We start from the raw sequence: 17,358 nt of genomic DNA, 5'->3' as shown, positions 1-17,358 counted from the left end.
CAGTTTTACACACCAGTCAGAAGCTTCAATAGATAGATGAAAGGGCCACAGTCAGTTCATCCTGTTTTGGAACAATGGATCCAGAGAAATCTGAAGGAAGAGATAGAGGACACCAGAGAGGAGGAGGAGGAGGAAGAGCAGTACGGAGAGGACGAAGAGGTAAAGGAAGAGGAACAGTAGAAGTTGGAGGAGTAGATGGGATAGGAGGAAGGTGGAAGGTGAGGAGTAGGAAGAGGCAGAGTAGGAGGAGTGTCACGCTCTGCCGGTTGGCCATCCTTTGTGTTGCACTTTTGAGTTTAGTATCTGCCTTAGTATGTTGAGTTTTGGGTTCTGTCCTGTCTAGTGTCCAGTATCTGCTATATAGTCTGTTGTGTTTTGAGTTCCTCTGAGTTATTGAGTGGTCAGTTCATTATCTGTTATTTAGTTGGTCTTTGATTCCATGTCATGTTCTTAGTCTTGTACTTTAGTTCATGTCATTAGTGTTTAATCCGGGTCTTGTGTTCTCTGTTAAGCTCTGTACTGTGTTATAGTTCTGTGTTCTGATATTTTGTAACATATGTGCGTTTCTGTGTTGTCGCATTAGTCTCATGTCTGTCACCTGTGTTGCTCCCGCCCTGCTCGTTAGTCCCTGTGTATATATACCTGGTGTTTCTGTCTTGTCTTTGTCTGGTCAATGTTCATGTTAGCCCCCAGTCTGTCGTGCGTGAACTCTCTGCCTGCCTGTAACCAGTCTTGCTTGTCTTGTCTCCCTGTACCTTTGGATTTCTGTTAGGATCACCTTGTTTTTTGGACTCTGTTAACCACCCACTCTGTCCGTAAGTGTGCTCGCCTTTAGTTTGTTTTCCCTCAGTAAACCCCTGTTGAACTATACCTGCTCCGCTCTATGTCCTGCGTTTGGGTCCTCCAACCTGCCTCCACACCACTAATCATGACAATGAGGGCGGAGGAGGAGGTGGAGAACAAGAATCTCTGGCCTGACCAAAGACAGGACGCTGGGCAGAATGATTTGTTGTTTGGTGTCTTGTACTTTACTGTACTGTACAGCACACTAAGGAATAAAAAATGTGTTTCTGTTCATGTGAAAAGGTTTTTGAGGAGGAGAACCACAAGCAACATTACTAATAACCAGTTTTTGTAGTATTGTTTTGAATTTATCTCACCAGTGTGTAAGACTGTGTTGTAGTGTGTGTTTTGGGGGGCTTATGTGTTATGTCTGAAGGCAAAGTATGGTTTTTCAGCAAGATTGAATGGTTTTGAGAGGAAAGCTTCATTTTGACCTGAAAATAGGATGTTTGGGGAATTGGGTAAGAAGTTGTGGATTTGTGTTTAGAGTTTCGAGAAATGTGTTTAAGCAATCGATAAAAACTGTAATAGGAGCTCATGCTTTGAGCTGGCCTTCTATTGCTATCCTACACTGAATGTCAGCCCTTTGTAACATTTTTTTGAAATATCCTTGCTGGTATCAGACTTGGTCACAATGTTGTTAATTGTTAAATATAATGAAATCCAGTCAGACATGGAAACTGAACTCGTTGGTGTTTTTTTAAAGGTTGTAGAAGAGTTGTTGTATATTGTCAAGCCTTCAAATGTAGCTGGTGCATAATCAAAGTGAGCTGACACCCAATCTCTCTTGCTCGTTTTGTATAATGGTCCCACAGAGCAACCAGCCCACCTGGATTTCTCCCAGGGCTCACTATGGCCAGTCTGACTATGCTTGGCACCCTGTGAGTTTAGAATTGATTTCGCTGATAATGGTAAATGGTCTGTATTTATAGCACCTTTCCAGTCTTCACTACCACTCAAAGCAACACTATCACATTCACCCACATGCATTCACCAATGGCAGAGGCGAAGGTGACAACTGCACATCAGAACGTAAATGACATTCACACACAGATGGTACAGCCACCGGGAGCAATTTGGGGTTCACTGTGTCTTGCCCAAGGCACTTGAACTTGCAGATTGGGGGAGCCAGGGATCAAACCAAAGACCTTCCGGTTAGTGGATGACTGCTCTACCCCCTGAGCCACAGCCGCCCCAATAACATTTAAGGCACTGCATGCAAGGGGGTAAGTGAGAGTTTGAAGCCAACCAAAGCCTGCATGGAGGGTTCCATGTAAGCCCACAAATGACGTCACAACCCTGCGACATCCCGTTGCACATGAGATGTAACCGTGTTGTTTAGATAAGAAGCTCTTGGGGAATCTAAAAAACCTTTTTGACCATCAGTGACCCTATGTTGGTGTTTGGCAAGTAGGCTTTGTAGGTGCGATAATTAAACAGAGTCACAATCCAACTCTTACCAGCCCCCAGCCCCTCTGCTCTCTGTTTCTTGCGTTGCAGGCCAAAAAATACATTCTTCAGACGGAGGCCGCCAAATGCATGAGTCTATGGAAAATAAACCGATTTGTTTGCTACCAGGCCTGCAGTAGCTTCAACATCAGCTTTTTATATACAGTCTATGAGCGGTAAGCATGGAGTAGCTCAAACTGTCGGGAAGGAGCAGGGAGGGAGGGTCATTTTCACAGGGGACACAGAGGACGTGTAGCCACCACTTTTTGAAAGCATTTGTTAAAAATGTCAAAAATAGCTTGCACCAAGAAATGTTTATTAACAAATAAAAATGCTATGAAAAAGGTTTCTTTGCACTTAAGAAAACCTGCAATGCAATGTAAATAGAAGAAACTTCTGCGCTGTCCAAAAAAAGTAACTTTAAGGGGCATTATGGAGTTTCCATCGGCCACTAGCGGTGCGGAGATTGCAACCAGGTGTGTGCTTGTACGTGTGCTCGCTTGAACTCATAAGCAAGCATAATCAGAAACACAACCACTTTCATACAGAAATACCACAATAAACACAGGAACACCTTTCATTCAGCGCAGCGCCAGCCACATATTGAGTGACTGCAGCTATAGACAGACAGGGAGAACAGACAGAGCTGGAAACTCAGGTAAACTCCCACTGCAACGTCAAAGTAATAGTTTTATCAACTGTAGGTTGAACTAATCCATGCTCGTTACATGATAACATTACATTTACTGCATTTAGCCGACATGATACATCGTTAGATGGCCTGCTGCTTTTCAGTAACGTTAACCATCTTTACTATCTGTGAATCTGTCTCCGGAGGCTCAGGAATGTCAGCACAGCTACATGTATTGGATGATAATGAAATGGTTAGTGAGCTGGAATGGATATTATAATGAGATTGTATCACACTTTATAACAATTAGACCGCAGTAAGTAGCGCGTACAGGGCAGAATCCGACCCGGAGACCTCACATTAAAAGCAGAATAGTGGCTGATGCAAGCAACGGAGAAAACAGGCGTGTGCTTCATTTCTAAGTGAGTTTTGAGCCCATTGACAATAAGGCAATGAAAATTTGATTTTTTAAAATCAAAAACTTACATATAGTCCCTTTAAGCAAAAAATAATAATAAGCTACTGATGACTGCTTTATATTTTATTATATTTGTTAATTGTCACTTGCCACCTGAATTTTGTGATTCCCTTTATAAAAATAAAGACTTTCACACCCTAAATTGGTGCAGAATATGTCTCCAGAATGCAGGAAATTAAGTGTTTAATGCTAGAACTCTCTTCGAGGAGAGGACCCCCAGACCCCTCTATCGAATATTTCATCAATAAATATTTTTTCTAAATAGGTCTATTAGAATATATTCTTGTCTTGTAGTTATGGACACCAATCTTGTGCAATGTCATGTCTCAGTGTTTCATCACACCCCTAAATGTAACAATGGTGTATTGGTGAGGGGTGTCTGAGGACTGATTTGGGTGGCCGCCTCGGCCAAAAATGCCAGGGCCAATTTTTTGTCCCAGTCCAGCCCTGAATAGGTTACAGCAGTTTCATTGTGGTAGGTTGTTCTCATTCATTAAATCCATGTGCTAGAAAAATGGTCTACAGTGTATCTAATCTGTTAATGCCAAGTGCCAATTTGTCAATAATTATAACCCTCCATGCAGAACAAGTTCAACATTTCGAAAGTTTGCCCTGACATCACAATAATAATAATATCATAATATCATCCCTCTCATTGGACCATGTTCTCCAATGAGAGAATGTGAGTCTGGGTCATAAGCACATACTTTTTTGCAGTCTAGGATAGAACGTGGACCAAAAACTAGACTTTGAAGGCAGAACAGGTATATAAACTATTAAATTGGCCAAAAGGGAGGTTTGTCAGCAAGGCAAAGGCCATCATACCAGAAAACAAATCTAGAGGGCGAGACAGGCACAGGTTATAACAACGTCTGGAACACATCAGGCAGAAAATAACTGCTATCTATGTAAGACTGTGTGGGAAGGTGACAAGTTCAAGTGACGTTCCAGACCAGGAAAACTCAGCAGCGACAGCTGGTGGGCAGGTGATAAATGAATGAAGTTACAGGTGAGGCTATTATGCAGATTGATCAGACAAAACAAGAGGCAGGAGGGAGCAGAGGAGTGTCACCATGACACACCAATTTTAAGGAGATGACCCACCAGTTCACTTCACTTGGGGTGAAATCAGGAGCACCATAAATACATATTTTAGATAACATTATCCATAACATCGTCATTGCATACAAAGTCTGCCTTGACCAGTGGCGATTCTAGACCAATTTTGTTAAGGGGGCCAGGCTGGGGCCAGGCTGGGGCCAGTTGTTTTGTCAGAGGGGCCCATTCAATCCGGGACAAAAGAGACAAAGGAAATGTATAAGCTTTCAGAATGTCTTGTTTAATATATAATGTAATGTTTTAGTAACTTAGTTATTTGTTTCAGTAACAGGATCTTCTCAGTAATTTAGTTATAGTTTTATTAAATTACAGTATACAAAAAAAAACATTCCTGTTATCTTTAGCTCAAGTTACTGTACATTCTTTGATGCAAACTTCTTTGTAAGGCTTAATGAACAGTATAAGCTCTGGTGTACTAGACATTCTCTGGATCCCAGTTTGTATTTTGTATCCCACTATAACTTTTGTTATGAAACAACAAACTTCTCCATATTCACCCCTGTTATTAGTCCTGATGTGAAGTATACACAAAATTAAATACTTGATAGTAGGCCATCATCTGTGCTTTATAAAGGGGATACATATTTAGGCAGACTGCACTGAAAAAAATAATTCATGGGATTTACTCAACTGAATAGTGGACAATGGTTGCACACAATTTTCTTGCTTTGGTAGCCACTTACACAATTATGTTCCATCAACACAGACTATTCACGTTCAAGCAACACAGACTATTTATGTTAAAACGACACAGATAATTTATGTTCAGTCAACACAGACCAACACAAGTTATTAACATTCAATCAACACAAGTACTTTATATTGATATAAAATTAATGGAATGTGATAATTGTAAATATTCTTTTTACATGAAATTAAATTATAATTTCTATGTTATAAATCTAGCCCGTTAAATTATGAAATTTTATTCCACAAATGAATATAATGCACAGTTGTGTGGCTAGAAAGAAATGACATTGATTTTCCAAAATTAAAAGTTCACCATACTGTGCCATGGGGATGTCATAATTTGTTAACAATGTATGATAAATATTAACAAGTGAACTAGTAAAATGTGCCTAGTACTGGACAGTAATCAAAACTGTAAAACTTTGTTGCACTAAAACCAGGCCTCAACAGTGCTTCCTGGGGTGTACTGCATACTGTAGCTAAGAGCCCAAAATAAGTATACAGTCATGGGCTTTTATCAAACTAAGTATAATAATATAATAATAATAATAATCTTTATTTGTAGAGTACTTTTCAAAAACAAGTTACAAAGTGCTTTAACAAGTGTAAAGACAATAATACCCAAGAGACAAAAATACAAAAACAATACAAGATAAAAGCATGAAAACACTGAAGAGACTAAAATACACGTTTAAGATAAATATAAAATTAGTAAAATACAATAAAATAAAAGGGATAAAATAAAGTCAAATAAGATCGGGAAAGGCTCTCCTATAAAAGTATGTTTTAAGAAGGGACTTAAAGGAGTTCACTGACTCGGCCGACCTGATTTCCTCGTGCAGGCTGTTCCAGAGCCTCGGGGCCCTGACAGCAAACGCTCTCTCCCCTTTAGTTTTCAGTCGAGACTCTGGAACAAACAACAGACCTCTGCCCGAGGATCTCAAGGTACGTGCTGGTGTGTATGGGACTAAAAGTTCAGAAATATAACAAGGCGAGAGGCCATGAAGAGCTTTAAAAGTGATCAATAGAATTTTAAAGTCAATTCTAAAACACACTGGGAGCCAGTGTAATGAAGCTAAAATAGGAGTAATGTGGTCATATTTCTTTGTTCTGGTTAAAAGCCTGGCAGCTGAGTTCTGGACAGTCTGGAGTCGATCAATAGATTTTTGGGTTAAACAGGTGAAAAGGCTGTTGCAATAATCCAGACGTGATGAGATGAAGGCGTGTAAAATGGTCTCGGTGTCCTTAAAAGTTAACATAGATCGAATTTTTGCTATATTTCTAAGTTGATAAAAACATGATTGAACAAGCTTTGTGGTGTGCTGCTCGAAATTTAAATTACTATCAAACCAAACACCAAGGTTCTTTGCCACAGGCTTAATGTGATTTACTAGGGAACCAGCAGATGGCAGTATTTGATTTGCCATCTGCTGGGACCCGATGACCAGGATTTCTGTTTTGTCTGAGTTCAGCTGGAGGAAATTATTTGACATCCATTTTTTAACTTCACAAAGGCAGTTGTTAAGTGAATTCAGCATTCCAGGGTCTGTGGATCTGACGGGCAAGTATATTTGTGTGTCATCAGCATAAATATGAAAAGAAATGCCATGTTTATGGATAATATGTCCAAGGGGAAGCAGATACAAGGAAAACAAAACTGGACAGAACGAGGAGACATAGTTGTTTACAGACACGCAAAACTTCCTATTTGACAGGTAGGATGAAAACCATTCTAGGGCAGTACCGGAGATCCCCACCCAGTGCATCAGTCTGTCTAACATGATGTTGTGATCAATGGTGTCAAAAGCAGCGCTAAGGTCCAGGAGTACCAGGACTGAGCACATGCCTTCATCAGCAGACATTAAAAGGTCATTGGTGACTTTAAGCAGGGCAGTCTCAGTGCTGTGGTACTTCCTAAAATCAGACTGAAACTTTTCAAATATTTTGTTATTTTCCAGTACAGTGAGCAGCTGTTTGGACACAGTTCTTTCTAGAATCTTTGCAATAAAAGGCAGTTTTGAAATTGGTCTAAAATTATGTGGGAGGGAGGGATCTAAACCAGGTTTCTTTAAAAGTAGGTTCACGCAAGCCGTTTTAAAATTATCAGGGACACAACCAGTAGATAGGGAGCTGTTGAAAACAGAGATCAAATGGGGCCCGACAGAATCCATTACTTTCAGTAGAAACTTTGTAGGTATTACATCAAGTGGGCTGGAGGACACTCTTATTTGTGATACTGTTTTTAAAAGCTCAGACAAGTCGATGGGATAAAACTGGTTAAAACTCTCTTGTTGCTGGTGAGGAACCTCTGAGTAAGAGGCCGTAATAGAGGCTCTGATTGACACCACCTTATTGGTAAAATAAGATAAAAACAATTCACAGTCATCATTACTTCCAGCTGAGGCACAAGGAGGGGTTGGGTTTACCATCTTATCCACAGTCTTAAACAGAAACCTGGGGTTGTGCTTATGTGTAGTAATGAGTTCAGAAAAATAGTGTGTTCTCACATCCTTAACCAAGTTATTGTATTTAATTAATAAATCCTTCAGACTGAGGTAATGGACTTGGAGACTGGATTTTTTCCATCTGCGCTCTGCTTTCCTGCATTCCCTTTTTAGGCTGCGAATGCAGTCATTTATCCAGGGTTGCTTACTAGCTTTAGACGTAGGCCTAACCTTTAGAGGAGCAGTACTATTTAGTGACGACAAGCAGATATCATTGAAGTGATCGACCAGATGTTGGTGTTGGAATCAGACAGGTGTTGGCTTTGGCTCTGAAAGAATGCGCAAAACTTTGAAACACTTTGTTCATTAAAGATGCGAGAACACACAGAGCTTGGTGAGGCGGCATGAGTAACAGGCGAATCGCAGCTAAAAACAATACATCTGTCCACTAATTCCACAGAGGAAATGCTGACACCCAGGGTAAAAACCAACTCCACTGTATGACCACGGTTATGTGTTTGCCCTTTGACATGTTGTTTGAAGTTAAAAGAAGTAGCCATATTTAAAAAGTCAGTTGCATTAACATTGGTGGGGTCATCAACATGAATATTAAAATCGCCACAAAGAACAATTCTGTCATGATTTAAAACCAGAGTAGATAAAAATTCAGGAAGTTCTGATAAAAATCCTCCAGGCGGTTTTGGGGGGCGATAAATTATAACAAATATGATAGGTTGCAGCCCTCCAAGTTTAATAGTGAGAACTTCAAAGGAGTTAAATTCACACAGTGTACTTGATGACATTTTAAATTTTTTAAATTACACTCACTAGCCCACCACCACGACCACTGACCCTCGGTTGACTAAAACAATCATATTGAGGCGGACACAGTTCAGCTAGCTGGCTATAGTCATTCATTTGCAACCAGGATTCAGTTAAAAACATAAAATCTAGATTTGCAGACAAGATAAAATCATTTCAGATAAAAGTCTTACTTGAAAGTGATCTCACATTGAAGAGAGCCATTTTAAATGAGTTTGTTCTGGGTGCTGGAGTTGGTGCAGTTGTCCTAATCCTTATAAGATTACTATTATTTCTGTGTGGGATGTGCACATTTCGGTTTACTGGTCTATGCGTGATGATGACAGGAATAGAAGTCTTTGGAACAACGCTGGGAGCAGACGGCTTTACATGCCAGCAGGTGGAGACAGTTGTTTGTGGCAGTGAGGCAGAGATCTGTTCAGTGAGCGGTGGTGTGTCCAGGTGTGCTGCATGAATGATTAGTCATTCACGTAAGTCATGTGTGGACCGCACCGCGTGCTGTATGTGCGCAGCTAACATTTCTGAGCACCGTTTGTTTGGGTGAAATCAGTCTGTCTTAAAAAGAGGCATTTTTTGCCAGAAAATATTAAAATTATCCACATAACACACACGATGAGCCCTGCAGGCGGACTGTCGTGGAGGCCAAGGAGTCTACTGAAGCGGCCAGCACTGCGACCAACTGTGGGAATGGGACCAGAGATAAAAACGGACTTTCCACACTGCTTTAAAAAGTTTAAAAGACGGTTTAAATCTGATTTTGTCAGCTCAGACTGCTGAAGAGCTGTGTCATTTGTTCCGACATGGACTATCACTCTTGTGATGGAGGACGGGAGCGATGGCATTAGGTCCTGGAGTTTTTTTAAAATGTCAGCCGTGGTGGCACCGGGGAAGCAGTGAGTGGTAGCGTTAAAGAAATGGATGTTTCTGGTTATGGAGTCACCAATTATTAGTGTGGTTGGAGATGCAAAAGTGTCGGCAGGCACTGTGCGCCGAAAGAGATCCGTATCAGGGAGACTCGAAGCCGCAGGTGCATCCGCTGGTTGGACCGGAGTGTGGTCAGACAGGGCTGCATAGCGGTTGGAGAGGCCGATGTGCGGAGGAGAGGCAGCCCCATCCGAGCCTCTCTTGCAGCCACGGACCACCACTTCAGCCCAGGTTGACTGATGCTTCGGAGTCGAGCAGGAGGAAAGCCTTGGAAGGCTAGAGGGGTCCCATAACACGGTGTCCTGGATGTTAGCGGTTGCGCTAAGAGAAACAATCTGTTTGGCTTGTACTGAAGCCACATCCATAAAGCCAGTCAGCAGGGAATCTTTCTCTTTGAGTTCCTCTGAAAGTCGTCGGATGTCTTCCATAAGGTCAGCAATCTTCTTGTTCGCTTTTTTAAGGAGTGTGCAGTCCTCATGGGGCAGAGTTATCTCGGCTAGCATAGTCACCGGAGCTTTGTTGCGATCAGTAGCGTTGATTGCGTTTTTACGGTCATCTAGCTTAAAATCCATGTCGGATGACTAAAATCCTTAACCCACGTAAAACTTAAGTTAAAAACTTAAGTTAAATAAAAAGGATATAAAAAAATGTAACGAAAAAGAGTGGATTAAAACTGGATAAGAGTCCGGTTTAAGACGCCAACGCATGAATAATGCACTCTCTTTCTAGACGTAGCTTAGTTTGGCCAAAACATGCCAGAGCTTTTCAAAAATACATCTGCATCAAAAAAACAAAAAACAAAACCAAAAATACACATTAAATGTCCTGTGGGAAGCTCAAGGTTTTTGAAAAATGCATTATATATTAGCACATTAAAATGCAATGGTTAAATTTAAATGTGCCTGGTACTGTATAGTAATCAAAACTGTACATCTTGAATAAAACTCAATTGGTGATAGCAAAATCAGGCTGCAACACCACTCAGTCCAAGAATGTAGAGGTAGAGATTATTAGTTTGCCAACAGCCATGTCCTAATCCAACCAAGAGCCAAGAACAATTAGCTCTCTTCACTGGTGGAGCTTAGTTTTCAAGCTTTCTTGACCGTTCCCCTGCATCTAGCTCCATGATGATCTTTTGAATTACCTCAAGGGTAGTGGAGCTTTGTAGGGTATTGCATGTTTAATGCATGAAAGAGTCCAAACAACATTGCAGACGCAATGGCTACATTCTCAAGATCTCAAAGTGCCCCCACACCACCTTCGATGACTATTTCGATGCAGAGGGTTCGCTGTTGACAGTGTCTTTCACAACAAAGATCCTCCCGTAGTCATGTAAGTGTTGTGTACAGCACTGAAGAAATGGGTCTCAGCCATTTCCTGGTGAAAAGAAAGGAGAAAATTATTTAAACTCAGACCTCATTAGGACATAGGACATCTTTTAAACTACAAAGTTACATCCAACATTACTTTTGTGCTTAAAAATACAGCACTGAGAAGTAGTTTAAAAATATATTCTAATGGGGTAGTCATTGATACTTTCAGCAAGGACTGTATAATTTATAAAACTGTATAATTTATGCGATGCCTCACATTCAATAGCCTAAACATCTGCGGAGAGCAGACAGGATAAGCGCTATTCCTGTATTGGAAAGTAACACGTTATTGTGCAAAATTCACTTTTATCATAGCCTACTAAATGTTCTTTCAAGTGCTCCCACACAGCTGAGGGCTTCAGCATTTTGTTTCCCCTTTAATGTGAACTGGAGCATTACTTAAACTGTTATGAGCAGAGGTCATGTGTGCGAACACCCCCCCCCCCCCCCCCCGTAATATTCGAGTCTCAAAATTGAAAATCGAAGACATACCCAACGATCGAATATTCGGATCCAGCCCAAGTATTATTACGACTTTCTTCTCAACTTCATAGAGAACACAGCAATGTGGGGAGATTTTAAATGTGCAGAAAATTGTGAATGTGAGCAGAAATGCAGCAAAGTCATGCCCGCATGTGTGTTTACTCAGAAGGAATGATATTACTTGAGCAAAGTTGCACAACAGGAGAAAACATAACTCAAAGCACTACATAATGCCTGAGAGCCTCACTGCATTATATTCTATTTTGTTTGAATTGTTCCCTGTCACCAGAATTTAGTGTTACCCTTTACATAAATAAAAACATTTTTACCATAAATTGTAGGAAATAAATTAATGTTCAAAATCTTCATATAATTCAGCATTGAAGATCTCTTAAAAGCAGTGTCAAACTCTCGTCTCGATCTTGTGAACCCAATTTCGTGTCTCGTCACACCCCTAGTTATAAAGACCCAAAGCCCTCTGGCATATGTACGTTTGCATACAGAAATAGCAGGTACACTAATGTTTTATAATGTTTGTTTGATTAACTGAAATTACAGTGTATTTGTTATTACAGAGACAAAAAACAGAGACGTGAAGTACTTTTAAAAAAAAGGTACAGTTTGGGTACTTGAACTCTAGCGAAAACCATAATCATGGAGGGGAGACTAGCCAGAGCAAGTTCTCTCTGCCCATCCATTTATTTTTAAGTAGATGTTTTTGGAGATCTGCAAGTTCACTAAATAACAAAATTATGGTTAAACTAAGGACAGCTAATTCAGTGGATGGAAAGCAACCAACCTGAGCAGGATATTGCTCTTCTTTTTTTTTTTATATAGTAGGCTTCAACAAAAAGGGCAGTACTGTCTGATCGGCACCTAACAATGTTACACTATAACACTATTACTTCTATATACACTCACCACATACTCCTGCACAACATGATAAGGATCCTCGTTGAGGTAGATGCAGAGTCCTTTGATGACACATTCCCATCCAGCATCAATGTCATCCTTAAAGAATAAAACAAAGCACATGGCTGTATTTTAACACAAAGCTATTCCAAGTTACACATGGCTGTTATATTTGAATGCAAAGGTAAAGACATTTCATCATCAATTGACTAGCAATGAACATAATACATAGGTTTGTTTGAATTGTTTGCCTATTCATAAAGTATAGGAGACAATTACAACACTTTTTGATTAATATTTACCGGCTTACTAAGGACTATAATATTAATTTAGTGTTAGTCCCTAGTGTTTGTTTGTTATTTATAACTGGATGCAGAAGTATATATTAAGCTTAACTCAAATAGTTATTTTCACTACCACATTTACTTGAGTACAGATTTTGGGTACTCTGCCTACCTCTGCCAACCTAATGCCAACATAGGCTTCTCAACACAGACTTATTAATGGTACGTATATTTGGCAGAGTGAAAGAGAAGAACACTGAATAGCCTACTGCAGATCCCTGCCCTGTCAATAGTGTGGCAAAAAATGTAAACATTACTAACCACAAAAACGTGAGCCCTCAGTGAAAGAGCTGAGTGTGAGTTTAGTGTCCATCTGCAACAACAAAGAGCAACAACATAAATTCATGTTACCATGAAATAATTAAAATCTAGACAAGAAATCATGAGCCTTTCAAGTTAAACTCTTCTTTCTTGTTTAAGATGAACTACTAAGATCCCCTTCATGATTTCATTGCTGTTACCAAAAGGGTCTTTGCAAAGCATACTTACAGAGTTGAGATGAGCGATGGTGGAATAGACCCATGGGCGAGTTGAGCTGGAAGAGTGCACGCGGTTGGAACGTGGAAAAAAGCGCGGCCTTTTCTTTCTTCTTCCCGAAATGCAGTTGCACCCATGTGTGGATATCACGAGATAAAATGAGAACTGATACATTCACTTGATTGACTTACTTAATCCCAACATGAGCTAAATATGTTCGCATATGCTTTCTGCATATAATGTGCAGTCTACACAATGCTGTCACTTTTTACTAAAGAACATAAAACCCTTTAGTAAAATATACTAAATATAATTTAATAAATCTAACAGGTGACCAGTCTCCCGTTTTTCAGTGTGTGTCCAGCCTGTTATGACCAGAAGGCTACTGTTATTGCTTTTTGTGTATGAAAAGTTCTGTTTAAATGCAATGCATTATTAAATTGCTATGATAATAATTTACCCTTTAAGGAGGGGGACTCCTTAATTTTCAATTTCCAGCAATCTCCAAAGGCTACACCCATGCAATGGAAACATGGATTAAAAGGACAAAATATTGTCTACAATTCTGCATTCAGTTTAATTTCATCGCAAGGAAGATATATTACTATGATCACTGCAGAGCAAGTTGGCCTACATACTTTGTGGTAAAAGTAAGTAGGCTACCCTACTTGCAGCACATTGCCTCCACGGAAATTATGTATCATAGCAACCACCGCGTCTCGAAAAAAAACACTGCGCCTCCAAAAAGCACCCTGGCGCTCCCAGCTAGGCGTTTACTGAACAGCAGGTGGCGTTTTCAGCTGGCAAAAACGCTTTGGTGGACACAGGCCCTAAGGCTCTACTTGGGTCAGCTTCTATGTCGTGTATGTTGTTGAATGAAAGACTGATTGGATGTATTTGTCCTCCTAAACCTTGGGAGTTACATGAAGGATGTCTTGCACATTTTCAACCTCAACTTTGAAAAGAGTGTCTGACAAATGTGTACTTTGAAATCTATTAATGTAGTCACTCTGGAGTTTGACCTTTCTTTTAACTGCACTTCTCAGTCTGTTTAAATTACTGGGATGAGTCACACAATAGTCTTTAAAGGTACATTGAAATCAAAGGCAAATAATCATGTTAGAGGAAATCCCACAAATGTATGCAATAATTTCTTTTAAGCATCCCATTTTATATGACGCAGGGAAGTGGAATGACACTCCTCTGTGGCATTTATGGATTGAAACAAATTGCAGTTTACAATGATGTTAAAGCTTTTTATATCTGACAAATTACAACCTAGCATTTATTCCTCTGCTGCACTTTCTTTAATCTTTCATTGGTTGAACTCCCATGCAGAGACATATGCAACCTGTTATGAGGGTTCGCAATTTTAAAATTGTGTGATACATACCGCAGGCCATTACACAGAATAGGTTTAAGGCACTTCTTCATTGGTTTCACTTTTCAAACCCGGAGGTTGCTGCTTGGTCTTGCCCAAGGACAGTCACGTTTTTCATTGCCCTCTCACTGTTCCCTCCCACTACCACAATTCTCCCTTATTTCTCCCAATTCATGATAATGTTCAACTTTTTGCCCTTCTCATTACCACAATCTGTTTCTGGCACTGTACAACGAGTATAAGCCCTACATCTCTCTCTCTCTCTCTCCCTCTTCTATTTCCACCCAGACAAAAATACAGCTGCAGATGTGGAGGCCTTGGAGTTCTCTAAAGGCACCTTTTAACAGAGCTGGGGCTGCATAACGAAAGTAAAATAATAAGTAACGCAGGGTCGTCCTTAAGAATCTGAGCAAATGTGAAGCCCTACCCAACCGTGTGATGAGGTTGATTGGCACAAATGCACAATATGACTTAAATTATGAATTCAATTTTAGAAAACATTTGCATACATTAAAACATATTTATTTTAACTGAGACCCTAATATTTCATTCATGGAATACTCTAACATAAATTATGTCAGAGAGTAAAAAGTGTGTCAACCAAAACCATATCCCCTGTAGGGACGGCGAGAGGTCAGTCTGTATAACAACGTCATACTAAATGGTACACAATAGTCATGTTTTTGTATTCATTTGAATGGCCAGGATAATTTATATCTAATAGTTATTATATATATTATAATTTACCAGAATTTGACAACATTTTACACCTCAGCAGACAACAGCTCCGCATCAACATACTGTAAGTCAAAGCAGCCACGGCAACTACACAGTCAACAACAGGAACTAATGTGGGACATTTTGCAAGGAGATGAAGAGGGAGAGACAGCACCTGGATGAGAGAAAGAGATTTATCATAGTTCATCATAGCTCATAATGATGCAGCGCAGTGAGGAGATGTTAGAGGAGACAAGTGTAACGTGGATCTATCTGTCTATCACTGTTAACATAGACTGCAGTCTGCAGTGTAGTTCAGACACTTCACTGATAAACCACAGAACTGCAGAGGAACATAAGCTTCATGATCGAAGAACGTTTTTAATCTCACATTTCTGTCCATAAGCCCTCTCTCACCTCTGAGTCTGCATCACACTATTTTTTGTATAAATTGATGGTTTTTATAAAGTTTCTAGGGGGTAGTGCAACCCCCTTTAGCACCCTCACCTTCAGTGTCCATGCCTGTGCACATTGAGTGAGTAGTAGTTACTTTAAGAGTGGGTGAATTATTCAATTTTTGCATGTCTGTCTGGGCCCTTTGCAGATCCAGGGTCGTTTCAATTTAAATGAATGAAACATAGCTAATGGAGTGACATAACTTAGTAATGTTACTTTTGCTGCTGAGTAGCTGCTGCTACTTACAGTTTTCAAGTACTTTACCAAATTAGCTAATTAGCCACAAAGCTACTGGTCATACCAGACCACATAAGGCTGCACCAGCAAAACCCCTGAGTGTAATAAATTGAGCAGTGGTGCATTTTATTGCTTATGAATTCGTGATTTTTTTTTTGTGAGAGGAATAACTGTTGCATTATTCTTTAATTAAGGGGTCACAACTTCCTAAAAGGTTCAACCACTCATCTAGATGATAAATTTAAAGCTCCAATTCTCATAGCCTATTACTGACCATATAGGATGAAATATTCATATTTCATCAGTCTGATGTCGCCTACATGGTCCAACCTCGTCAGCAGACTCACTGGTCTGTAAAGTGGTGGCTCCTGCCAAATGTCTCAGGGGAGGGGGCAATTGTTGCGATGATGGCTAAGGTGACCAGTTCAATGGTCTTAGTCTGCTATAAGACAAGGATTGTTCCTTAGGCTACATACTGTACAGTATTTGTGAACAGCTACATCCTTATGTTCATTGTCAATGTCTACAATGAATTAACAGTCCACAGTGAAGATCAACAGATCTTTAGACCTTTGGATGTAAAGGCAACTACTTTAGCAATATTGAAAAAAAGAATGACTGTCACAATCATCTGATTTAGCTGTGACAAACCTTTTATTTAGGAACAATAAATCCAGAATAAAGCGCAGTGGCACTTGGCTGATGATGTGCAATGAATAAAATTATTTACAATTAATCTTGTGTTGCAGCTAAGGGACCCGTCTCAAGTAATAGGCTACAGTTATGTAATAATGTCACATATGCTGTATATGAAGGTGGATCAAACATAGCTAATCTTAAATGTTTAATGGGCTACAGAGGAGCACAGTATTAACTTTCATTCTTTAAGTTACACACATTACACTAGTAACTAGAGACTAATAAGGTAAGCAGAGAGTAGTAAAAAATCCACTTGTTATCCTGTCGATACACAGTATTATTAGGACTGTGGGCTGTATTAAAGTATCCACTGTTCTCCTGTCCTCTATAATCACACAGTAACAACGAACTATGTGCTCTCTCACATTCTCACTCTGTATTTACACATAAACATCAAGGCGTGTAAGGGGAAATATGAAAGGTATATTCTATTATTATTATTGTTTTATTTTCTTTGTTGCTTTCCTACTTCTTCTTCTTTTTACCCTCCTCTGACAAGATGCCAGTGGTGGCCACATCATGCTAACGTTACCTCCTTATTCTTCTTTGGTTTCTGGCAATAAAAGAAAAAAACAACACATCAAATAATTGTTAATGGTTAAGTGCAGCTAACTTTAAATTGACTCCACCACCACACGTAAAGCAAGGCTTAATAACAATCACATTTAACATAAGCATAAAATTCGGCTTAATAATAACTATCAAGTTTATTAGCTTAGCCTCTGGCATTTTACGGAGCATAAATTAGCCTAGTGGCTAGCTTTCCTCCCCTCACAGCTTAACAAATTACATGTATTATTTATACTGTGTCTTACTCACCGCTGGTAAAGTTGCTGCATCTCCAGACACCACGGTTGAATTTTCAGCCTGAACGTACGT

This window comes from Micropterus salmoides, unplaced genomic scaffold (genome assembly GCF_014851395.1).
Source record: "Micropterus salmoides isolate LMB-PRFRI ecotype aquatic unplaced genomic scaffold, ASM1485139v1 Ms_hic_scaffold_21, whole genome shotgun sequence".
NCBI classification, from domain to species: domain Eukaryota; kingdom Metazoa; phylum Chordata; class Actinopteri; order Centrarchiformes; family Centrarchidae; genus Micropterus; species Micropterus salmoides.
This window is presented reverse-complemented; position numbering follows the sequence as displayed.